The 12,402-nt window shown below is 45.1% G+C and overlaps 1 non-coding gene across 1 annotated transcript; it reads left to right on the top strand.

The window, feature by feature from the left end:
* The first annotated feature begins 647 nt into the window (after positions 1-647).
* LOC127672252 (small nucleolar RNA SNORA17) lies at positions 648-779 on the top strand. Its single transcript, XR_007974909.1, has one exon. It is a non-coding gene; the product is annotated as a small nucleolar RNA SNORA17 (small nucleolar RNA).
* The last annotated feature ends 11,623 nt before the right edge of the window (positions 780-12,402 follow it).

Below are 12,402 nucleotides of genomic sequence, written 5' to 3'. Positions count from 1 at the left end.
GTATGAGTTTGAGGCCAGCCTGGTCTACAAAGTAAGTTCCAGGACAGCCAGAGCTATATAGCGAGTCTCTGTTTCAAACAAAACAAAACAAAAACAAACAAACAAACAAACAAATCATTAGAATAAACTTTTATGTTAGAATTCTAGAAATTAACCAGTTGACATAATATAGGAAACATTTATTCAATAGAAGTCATCAAATGTTGGTAACAAAAACTACCATCATGATTTTCCTTTTTATGTGTGTGCACGTGTGTGTGGGTTTATGCCTCAAGGCTCCAAACAAGGAAAAAATGAGGGTAAAGCCAAATTCTCAACCACCATGCTGGTTTCTGAAGGTATACCTCAGTATGTGCATGGGGCCCTCTGACAGAGTTATTCATTGTAGCCATTTAATCGAGAGTTGACCACTCCACAAAACAGACCAATACAATTTAAAAAAATGCAGATGTTAACAGGATTAGCCCATAAGTGCCACTAAGTCAACGGTTACCACAAACAGCAGCAACAAAATCCGGTGGGAAGATGGACAAGGATCTTCTTTCTAAGTGTTATATTACTTAAAATGTCCAATCTTAATGGGCAAGTATTTACCAAACATTCATGAGGCACACCATCAAACTTTTGCTTAAAAATTATGAGCTAGATCTGCTCCTAAAGTCATCACAGGTGTGGCTGCTGTGTCATGTTTCTGTCAGTAGGCGGCAGAGAGGAGAGAGGCTAAGTCTGTGCTCAGTGTTCTGACCTGTGAACATCTGAATGATTACCTGCCTACCTAACACTCCCTTAAAAGTGGGAGCCTGAGATGACAACCACGCCGGTGCTGTGCAGGCTTGGGGGCGCAGACCATGCTTGAGGTGATCTCTTGAGGTGATAATGCATGGATGAGGTGTAGTACTCCTGACACCACTTCTGAGAAGACCTAGACTCTCAGAGGCCCTGGGCACTGCTAAGAGGAGCAAGCAAGTGGTGGAGAAACAGAAGGTAAAGAGAAGCAGAAGAATGTGGGCACCCTGAAGAGAGGCATATCTGGAGACTCAGGGCAGTGAGGAACAGTCTGATCTGAGTAGCTGGTGATGCCACCTGGAACCATGGTGAGGTCCTGGCTTGTGCTGCCACTGGGGGTCACATCTGGGTCCATGGCCCTGCAATAACAGGGGTCTGTTACCACCAAAGGCCAGGTGGACATCCTTGGTCCACTCCATGCTGCCTGGGCACATATTGATGTCTGAGTGATGCACAGAACTGGCCTCAACCCTTGCCTGGGCATCATGGGTGAGCTGGACATAGAGGCCTGAGAACAGGAAAGCTGACCCCACCCTTAGCCAGCTGCAGCACTTTGGAGAGCAGGCCCTGCATCTTGCCTGGGCAGTTCAGCAGAGAAGACCCTGGTGAAAGGGGAAAGAGCAAGCTAGCCCCTAGAGTTTGAGTGTGGGAGAGCTGGCCTGGACACTGTCTCCGATGAGGTGGCACGGATGAGGAGAGAACTAACTCCTGCAGGCTATCATCTGGCTAACAGTCACACACTAGGGCACCCTTATGTGTGGTGTGTAAATGTGAGTGGGGACATGCACATGCACACAGATACACACAGATATGTGCACACACCTATACCACACACATATATGTGCATGTGTACAGACATACACATACACACGTGCATGCACACACAGAGATAGACCACAAATGCATGCATAAATGCACATGCATACATGCATGCATGCATACACCAGTGCATGTACATGCACACATGCATACTCTTATTATTAGTTTACTCTGCTTTAAGAGAAAAGAAACAAAGGAAGCTGGGCAGTGGTGGCGCACGCCTTTAATCCCAGCACTTGGGAGGAAGAGGCAGGTGGATTCCTGAGTTTGAGGCCAGCCTGGACTACAGAAGTGAGTTCCAGGACAGCCAGGGCTACACAGAGAAACCCTGTCCTGAAAATCCAAAAAAGAAAAAGAAAAAGAAAAAAAGAAACAAAGGGGAGAGAGAGAGAGAGAGAGAGAGAGAGAACCCAACAAATCACAAGTGGAATAATAGATAGATAATCAAGCTGTTGAAAGACAGTGGTGATCTCTTCAGTAAAGAACAGCCACTTTCAAGGGCATCTTGGCAAGACAAACAGCCCATTTCCTACCAGAGGACACAGGGCAAGAAAGACAGTGTAACAGCAAACTCAAAGAGCAAAATGAAAAATATGGTCAACCAAGAATTCCAAATCTGTCAAAACTTTCCTCTACTCACAGTCGCTAAGTTAGGAAACCAGCATAGAGACTCGTCCAATGGGTAGAGAAAGAAATGTTGGTGTTTGTGTGTGTGTGTGTGTGCGCGCGCGAAGGAGTATTATTCAGTCATAAAGAAGAACAAAATCATACCATTTGTAGGAGAATAGATGAAGCTAAAGCAGTCAACCTTAGAGAGGAAAGTGTCTAGTGTTTTCTCTCATAGGTGAAACTGTCAGGGGAAGGGGGGGGGGCAGTGTCAGAGACCACAAAGGTAGGATAAAGACACAAAGATAGGATAATGACCACTGGGGGGTGGGTGGAGAGGAAGGTAATAGCAGTGAGGATATGATTAACGTATGCTTTGGGCAGCTGGGGAGAGGCACTGAGTTCAATTCCCAGCAACCCCATGGTGTCTCACAACCATATATAATGGGATCCAATGCCCTCTTCTGGTGTGTCTGAAGACAGTGACAGTGTACTCACATGCATAAAATAAATAAATAGTTCTTTTTTTAAAAAAGTATGTTTAGCCAGGCAGTGGTGGTGCACGCCTGTAATCCTAGCACTCTGGGAAGCAGAGGCAGGCCGATTCTGAGTTTGAGGCCAGCCTGGTCTACAGAGTGAGTTCCAGGATAGCCAGGGCTATACAGAGAAACCCTGTCTTGAAAAAAACCAAAACCAACCAAACAAACAAAAAAAAGTGAACGCAAATGTGCCAGGAAAGCATGCAGATACAGTCTATGAATAAGAGCAGAAAGGAAGGTGGAAAGAGTCGGTGATGTGGGAGAAAATTCCTCCCCAACCCTGAGCCTGGCCTGCAGTCATCAGACCTCAATCTCATAAGACGTTGTTTGTAAGTCTTCTGACAATCTCTAAAACAACTAAAATGTATGGTTGAAATGACAGAGGGATTAAAAAGGACACCTTAGAAAATGTTTACCTCATAGACGTGAAGCCATCAATGGAGGGAGTTGTGTTTGAAAAAGTAAACTGACGGATGCTTGGGGCGAATGGATGGTGATGCAACCTGAGAAGATGACATGGGAGTGATGGGAAGGGACCTAAGGCTTACACAAAGGCTTGTAAGCTCTTGCAGGAAGTTCAGAATCTAACCCAAGGGCACAAAGGAAACCCCCGCTCTCCTCGTCTCTGTCTCTCTCTGTCTGTCTCCCTGTCTCTGTCTCTCTGTCTCTCTCTTGTGTGTGTGTGTGTATGTGTGTGTGTGTATGTGTGTGTGTCTGTGTAAAGCAAGTAGATATAATCTATGAATAAGAACAGAAAGGAAGGTGGAAAGAGTCAAGTTATGCAGGAGAAAGTTCCTCCCTAACCCTGAGACTGGCCTGCAGTAATCAGACCTCAATCTCAACCTCAATGTCTGTCTGCAGTCTGTCTATCTTTATTTCTCCCTTTGAGACAGAGACCCAAATATCCCTGGCCTGGAACTCACAGAGATCCACTTGCCTCTGCCTCTCAAGTGCTGGAATTAAAAGCAGGTGCCACTACTCCTGGTCCAAAAAAAAAAAAAAGACTGGCGATCACTTAAGGTCCTTGACCACCCACAAGGAATCTGGTTGTCAAGGGCTCTCCTCCTGTGCTCGGAGCGGAATATCTGCTACCGTAGTTGCATGTGATAGTGCTGAGTCTACAAGGCTTCATTTTAAAAAAATGCTTCTTGTTGACCACATGGTCCAACTTGGAATCTTTCCTGATTTCATAAAAGATGAAGCTACTTAAATCCTTGACTTCCATCAAAGCTCTCACCACAGGGCAAGTTCCTGCAAGCAGATCGCCCTGCAAGTGGATGGCTGGAGTCCTGGAGGCAGCAGAGTCACCATGCTTGAAGTGGTTGTGAGAAGTGATCTCTAGGGGGTTGGAAGGGAGCTCCAAAAGACAAATGTCCCAGACTTAAGTCACCGTCAGGTCCCGAGCACTTAGATTATGAACAGGCAGCACCACCTCTGGGATCTTTCCCCTCCACTCGGGTTGTCGGGGTTGGTAGCCAAGAACCGTTACCTCTGAACCATCTCACTGGCCAAATGTTTGTTTTTCATTTTGTTTTTGTTTTTAAATTTATTTTATGTCTGTGAGTACATTGTAGCTGTCTTCAGACACACCAAGAGGGCATTGAATCCCATTACAGATGGTTGTGAGCCACCATGTGGTTGCTAGGAATTGAACTCTCAGGACTTCTGGAAGAGCAGTCAGTGCTCTTAACAGCTGAGGCATCTCTCCAGCCCCAAATCTTTCTTTTTTAAATTGTACTTTTTAAGAGGTGTACATTTGTTGCACATACTTTCCCAAGAGGGTTTTCATGTAAATGTGGAATAAGCTTTAACCGTATTCCGCACTCTTCCCTGGCCTTTCCCCTTCTTCCTCACCTGATTTGTTTTCTGCCTTGAGATTAGGTTGGGCAGGAACTGATTCCTGTAGGTTGCCTTCTGGCCTCCATTTGTTTGCCCTGGCATGAGCAAACACAGACACACACATACACAGATACACACAGAGATACACAGATACATACACCGACACACACACAGACACACACACACACACAGACACAGAGATATACAGAGATACACAGATACATACACTGACACACACACAGACACAGATACATACACATACACACACATAGACACACACACACACACAGACACAGATATACACAGAGATACACAGATACATACACCGACACACACACAGACACAGATATACACAGAGATACACAGATACATACACCGACACACACACACACACAGACACAGATACACACAGAGATACACAGATACATATACCAACATACACACAGACACACACACAGACACAGATACACACAGAGATACACAGATACATACACCAACATACACACACACACACACACAGACACAGATATACACAGAGATACACAGATACACACACAGACACAGATACACACAGACACACAGACACATACACACACAGACACACACACAAACACACACAGAGACACAAACGTAAACTTTTTTTTTTTAATCCATCTATACAGGTACAGCCTAACAAAGTGGCTAATTTGAATTATCCCCATGAAAACCCTTTGTTTCCTCATTGAGAACAGTGTCAGGGTTTGTCTTTAATTATATAGGATTGGGCATTCCCATTTATAGTTCTGTACCATAGAGTGACTTAAATTTTTTGTACTTAGATCAACTTGTTGAGTTCCAAAAGTGCTTGATTGCACCATAGAGAGAGCCATAGAGGGTTGGCAAGATGGCTCAGTGGGCTTTCAGACAAGCCTGAGCCCATGAGGTCAGTCCCTGGACACAACATGGAGAGAGAAGAAAACTAATTTCGAGTTGCAATCTCCACATACTACTCTTCCCACAATGAAGGGATGGGGAGGAGGTCAGAGAGGATCATAGAAAAATGGATGACTCACAAGAACGATCACTGTTTCCCTTGGGTAGCCACAAGGACACTCACCTTCCACAGTGACACCCACCTTCCTAATACCACTAGGCCCAACGTAGATACCTTTTTTGTTTGTTTGTGTGTGTGTTCTGAGACAGGGTTTCTCTGTATAGCCCTGGATGTCCTAGAACTCACTCTGTAGACCAGGCTGGCCTCGAACTCAGAAATCCTCCTGCTTCTGCCTCCCAAGTGCTGGGATTAAAGGCATGTGCCACCACCGCCCGGCCTAGATACCCTTTTAAAAAAGATTTATTTATTTTATGTATGTGAGTACACCATTGCTCTCTTCAGACACACCAGAAGAGGGCATCAGACTCCACCTATTACAGATGGTTGTGAGCCACCATGTGGTTGCTGGGAATTGAACTCAGGACCTCTGGAAGAGCAGTCAGTGCTCTTAACCACTGAGCCATCTCTCCAGCCCCTTAGATACCTCCTTAACACAATCCCATCTGTAACATCTCTTTTTCCATATAAAGTTACACAGCCACTGATTTACAGACCTAGGATGTGGAGACTCTGTGACCGTCTGTTCTGTAGGTGCTTGGACAGACATGGTGTAGAAACCAAAGGTAGGCTGCTTCCCAAGGTCTCAGCCATGGGGCGAACGCAGTACACGCCGGCAAGATTCCACCTGCCCTGAGCAGCTTGCCCGAGCACTGGGGATTTGGCTGGCCTTGAATCATGGACTCCTGTTCTCACTTTTCTGTTGATCTGTAAGCACCGAGATTGCTTCACTTAACTTATAGCATGTCTTGCTTCAGACAGCTTGAGCAAGACCTAAGATTGCAGCGTGGGATGCAATGGGATGAAGTGGCAACGGGAGCCTCCTGAGTTTGCCTCACGAGGGGTATGACAATGCCTATTACAGCACAATCTTATATCCTAAGCCACTTGTAAGGATGGGTAGGAAACAGAATGCAAAAAACGATGTGGTGGTACATGCTTGTGATCCGGGGGGGTGGGGGGTGGTCTCTGGAAGATCAGGAGTTCAGGGCCAGCCTCCCCATAGAGGCTTTGCTTCAAAAAACAAAGACAAATAATTTTACTCTTTCTTCCCAATACTCAGGGACCGTTGCTGGGGAGAGGGCAGAGAGCGTGTAAATACCGGAGTGGGAGGATCACTAGAAGGGAACAGCATCTTCCAGATCCAGGGACGCAACTGCACAGATGAACGCACGGCAGTTATGACAGCATGCACAAAATCTGTGTAGACTCAAGCTGAACCCAATCCTGTCACAGAGACAGGTGGGCATGAAGTCTCTCCTCTAGCAAAGGACTGATTGACAATTGGTCGTGGCAGAGAGAAAGGAGAGAGAGACAGAGACAGAGAGAGACAGAAAGTGACAGAGAGAGAGAGAGAGAAAGAGAGAGAGAGAGAGAGAGACCCTGAGAAGACCACCATACTCCAGTGGAAGGCCACACATTTAAAAGTACTTGGGCAGCACAAATTGAACTCTATCAGTTTAACAAAACAATAGGACCCAAAATTGGGATGGGGGGGTGGACCTGGGAGGAATTGGGGGAGGGGTGATTGTGACCCAAACACATCATATGAAATGATCAAAGAACCGAGTTGCACAAACACCTTTCAAAATGGCTAGAGGTGTTTCTTGTGTCGCTGCCAGCCCACAGATGGCAGGCTTTACTTAGTAAGGATATTTTTTTTTAATTGCAAAGAATTTTACAGTCTCAATAGTATGGTAAGTAATGGAAACAAAGTCCGTGTGGGAAAAGGAAGCTGTTAGCATCAGAACAATAAACAAAAGCCAATTTTTTATAAATGCCCATCTGAAAATATTAACCAATGCCCTAAGCTGGAATATCACTGTGTAGAATTAACCATACATTTTGTTTTCAAATCATATCTTAAAACTCTTAAGCTACTGTCAAGAAGTCGTGTATAGATGATTCTATGGGATCCGGGAAGGTTCTATCTCAGATGTAGTAGGAATTCCACAAGGCTGAGCTAACACTAGAAATGGGCTAAATAAGCTGAGAGCCACTAGTAATGGATCTGAGCTGCTAGCAGCAAAGTGAACAGGTCAGGGTTCCTTAAACAGCCCCTTTGCCTGCAAGCCCAAGACTCCCACTGATACGACTTGCCAACCCTATGTGTGAAGGGCCTGAACGTGAACTTGTTACATCACAGCATCTTTGCCAATAAGGCCACTGCTTGTCCCAATGGTTTCTCACCTATACAAATGAAGAAATGGAGACCAACAGATAAAGAGCAGATGAGGAGGCCACAACCAAAGCACATCCACAATCAGACTGCCAAGTCGCAAGCTGCCCACTGCTGACCTACTAAGATGGTGGTAACACACACAAAAAAATTGGCCTTTCAGCTGAAACCCTATTGAGAGAGACATCACTTTCATTTTTGTTGTTGTTGTTACTGTTGGCTATTTCTTTATCTTAAAGATATCCATAAAGATGAGACAGTTAGGCATGTTAAATGGCTCAGCAGATAAAGACAACAACTACCTCCAAGGCTGATGACCTGTGTCCTAGGTCTCATCCATAGAACCTGCATGGTAGAACAGAACCAACCTCCATGGGGTTTCCTATGGAATCCACATGCAAGCCCCTCCCTCCGTAATAAGTCCATATTTAAAAGTTTTTAGATGAGAAACTTAACTAGGAGACACACCTCCCCTTTTACTAGCTAGCTGATTAATTAACTACTTGGAGACAGGGATCTCAAGGATGCTCTTAAACTTACTATATAGCCAAAGATGACATTGTCCTGAGCCTGTTCTTCTACCTCCCAAGGTATGGGGTGACAAGCATATACCACAGCCCCTGGTTTATGTGGAGCTGGGGGTCCGGCCTAGGCAAACATCCTGACAACCGAACTGTATCCCAAGCCTGGCTTTTTTTTTTTTTTTCTTTTTTTGGTTGTAAGTTAGAATAGTCACAATCAACTATAGAATGGGGATCACTGGCTATCCTAAACATAAAGAAAACGCAGAAGTCTGAGGAGGAGATTCTTAGAGGGACAGGCAACTGTGGGTTGCTTGTTTGAGTGGAGTAGCCAGCCTTCTAGATTGTTCCTCCCCGCCCTCAGGGCTCCACCACACAGTTCCACGTCTCTTCGGATACGTAGGTCCCAGCAGTCAGGATGGATGGATGAGTCAGGCTTCAGAAGGTGAAAGGCAGGGTAGAACCTACACGATTCTACCATGTACCCTGGCAGGATGGTATGGGGCAGGAGGGCTCCTCACCTAATCCACTCAGTGACACTGGAGAGTCTGACCGTGAATTAGGTTTATTCTGTAAAAGACTAATCTGCTTCTGACTACGTAGCACCTTGAAAAGAAAAGAAAAATCAAGCATGATCCCTCCAAACAGGGTACAGAGCCCAGCCATGTGGTGTTGGCTCATGTCTCTAATCCTAGCATTTGGGAGGCTACGCAGGAGGATGGGGAGTTTAAGACTAGCCTGGACTGCTTAGCAATGACTTGACTTTAAAATAAAAACATGAGTCACTTGCAGGGATCGGGGAGGCTGGAAGAAATGAAAGCAGGCACAGAGAGAGTTGCTGGATTCTGTATATAGAAATCAGAATGTAGATATTGGTACAGATAGCATTTGAATGGGGATGAGAACACGTTAGTCCCTAGATTGAGAAGTTAATTCTAGTGGGAAGCTGTGGCTTTGACGGTCAAACACTGAGTGCACCTGTAGCTCAACAGACTGGCGTTCCCATGGGCGGGCTGCCTCTGGCCAGCTGCCTGGATTACACACGGTAGCAAGTTTGAGACATTGATCCAGCTTAAAAGGGCACAGAGGGAAGGTAGGTGATGTGAAGAAAGGCTGTTTTGAAAGAGTTCGTGCTGTGGAATCTGTTTCTTCCTGTTTGGTTTGCTCGTTCCTTTCTTTGCTGCATTCCAGCATGTCCAACATCCCCAGGATTTCTAAGGAAGATTTTAGTCAACTGTGCCATCCATGACTCTACTCGGGATGTGCACACCCCTTTTAAGACTCAGTTTCGCCGGGCGGTGGTGGCGCACGCCTGTAATCCCAGCACTTGGGAGGCAGAGGCAGGCAGATTTCTAAGTTTGAGGCCAGCCTGGTCTACAGAGTGAGCTCCAGGACAGCCAGGACTATACAGAGAAACCCTGTCTTAAAAAAAAAAAAAAAAAAAAAAAAAGACTCAGTTTTACTGGAAAGAAGAAAGGTTCCACATTAGAACTACATGGGGGCAGGGGGAAGATGAGTAGAGAGGGCCCTTCGGAAGAACTCAGGAGCATGATGGGAAAGACCAAGCTGAACCTAGGGATGAGCTATGGAGACCACTGCTAGGGTCTGTTGCCAGCACATAGTGGGTCTAATAAAATATGCTACTGAACCAAGGACGACCACGACGATGACGATGATGATGAAGAAGAAGAATTATGTAACCAATACTCAGACGCTGAAAGTTCTGACTTTCTGAATGTCTAAAGTTTGGTTTTTAACACACAGAAATACTTTGACTCTCTAATCTCATACAGTCATGAGACACACAATGGCATTTCTGAACGACATTTGACCCCAGTCCCGTAAGATTATGATAGGGCCAAAGAATTCCAATTGCTGGTGACGTCGAGGTCATCAGAACATCACAGGGACGATGAAATGGCTCAGTGGGGAAAGGTGCTGAGGATCGCTGCATCTGACAACCTGAATTCCACCCCTGGAACCCAAATGGTGGAAGGAGAGAAAGGCCTCCCTAAAGCTGTCCTCCGGCCTCAGGCTCACTGTGGCGCTTACATAGACAAACAGATAAGCAAATGTAATGAAGTGAGACAAGTAAGAAAGCACAGTAAGTTTTCAGAAAGAGCACCACAGTGCGATATTGTAGTCACAGGTTTGTGACAATGCTGGGGTAAACAAACCCAGGCTACTTCATGTGCTTGACTCTTGGGTTTTAACAGAAAGTTTAAAAAGACTGGGGAGATGGCTCTGTAGGCAAGACCAATTGCCAGGAAAGCAAGAGGAGCAAAGTTCAAATCCCCTGCAACCATATAAAAAAAACAAGTATCATCGCACAGAAACCTAATAACCCCAGTGCTGTGCAGGACAGAGACAGGAGGATCAGCGGGGTCTGCTGGCTGCCAGCCTAGATCCAGGTTCAGTGAAGGAGCCCGTCTTGTAGGATGCCTGATGCATTACTCTGGCCTTCCCATACACACTCACACACATGTACCTGTACACACATGGATATATCTACCATGCACAGGCAGATACACAAGCAAAACAAAAATGGATTTTTAAAAGTAAAAATTAAGCTCCAAAGAAATAATTTTTAAAAGCTTACAGAACAAAGTTATACAGAAAGAAAAGAATGTTGTATAGCTGTGTGGTGTGTTTTTGTATTTTAGGTGAAGGGTTATTACAAAGAGTCAAAGAGGTTTTTTTTTTTTTTTTTAAGGTGCATAAAGTAAAAAGGTTATAGTAAGCTAAGGTTGATTTGTCATCAAAAAACAAATTCAAGTTCTACTCATGCTAAGAACTTTATATGGGCTTATAGTTTTTAAAAAGTATGTCTGAGCTGGAGTTACAGACAGTTATGAACTGCTTTTCAGGTGCTGGGAACTGAACTCTGGTCTTCTTGCAAGAACAGCCTGGGCTCTTAGCTAGAGAGAGCCACCTCTCCAACTCCAAGTAAGTCTTTCTCATCTCTTCGTACTGAACCTTTCCATGTTCAATGGGTCAAAGCCCTTGCCATGCAAACATTTATTTTAACTTGTATTGGTTGGCTTTGGTTTGCTTGCCCTCTCTCTAGCCCTGGCTGTCCTGGCACTCACAGACCTCTGCCCGAAAGGGCATATGCTAAATGTGCAGCTTTGTTTATTTTGATTTTTAAAAACCTATGTGTACTGGGGTGTGACTTTGTACACATAACTGCAGATGCTCTCAGAGGCCAGAGATGGATCATCCGGAGCTGGAGTTATAGGCTGTTGGAAGCTGTCTGCTGTGAGCCATGGGGCTTGACCTCTGACCTTTGTAAGAGCAGTACTTGCTCTCCACTGCTGAACCATCTTTCCAGTCCCAGATGTGTAATTTTATAAATTAGATTTGATATTGCCGTCGTTGTCTTGGAGACAGGGCTCCATGTCTTCCTGTCTGAGCTTGAGCTCCCTATGTAACCGAAGATGACTTTGAATCCCTGATCCTCTTGCACCCACCTCCCAAGTACCAGGATTACAGCAGCGTGCCGCCATACCCAGTTCGAAATGGCAACGGTCAACAAATACATTGCAGAAACTGTACGCTCACCTGCAGGTGTAAACTTTCACATTGAGGATTGCTTTTGCCTACATTTCTAACTCACTGATTGTCGACAGACAGACATTATTCATGTTTTCCTGTTCTTAGCCTGATGACATTCATTTTCTATTGCCAGGCAGTGTAGACTTAGTAGCTTAAAACTTAAACATTTTTAAGATCACCTGGGTATCGCATTTGAACTCAGACAAAACCATTCACGACACAAAATGCTAACAACCCTTCTCTCCAAGCCAATATGTGTGGCAGCTGCTTCTTCACCAACTGTAGCACCAACCTCAGCAACCGCACCTGGAGAAGTCCTTCCTACAACTAAGTCTTCAGATAGCCAACCACAGGATTATCCTTGCTTCCAACAACAATGGACTTGGACACTGAATAGTTAGAGAACTGCCAAATCATTTTCTAATGGGTTCACTTTCCGCCACTCCATTATACATGCCAGCACACGCA

Source organism: Apodemus sylvaticus, chromosome 21 (genome assembly GCF_947179515.1).
Source record: "Apodemus sylvaticus chromosome 21, mApoSyl1.1, whole genome shotgun sequence".
Classification (NCBI taxonomy): domain Eukaryota; kingdom Metazoa; phylum Chordata; class Mammalia; order Rodentia; family Muridae; genus Apodemus; species Apodemus sylvaticus.
This window is presented reverse-complemented; position numbering and strand designations above follow the sequence as displayed.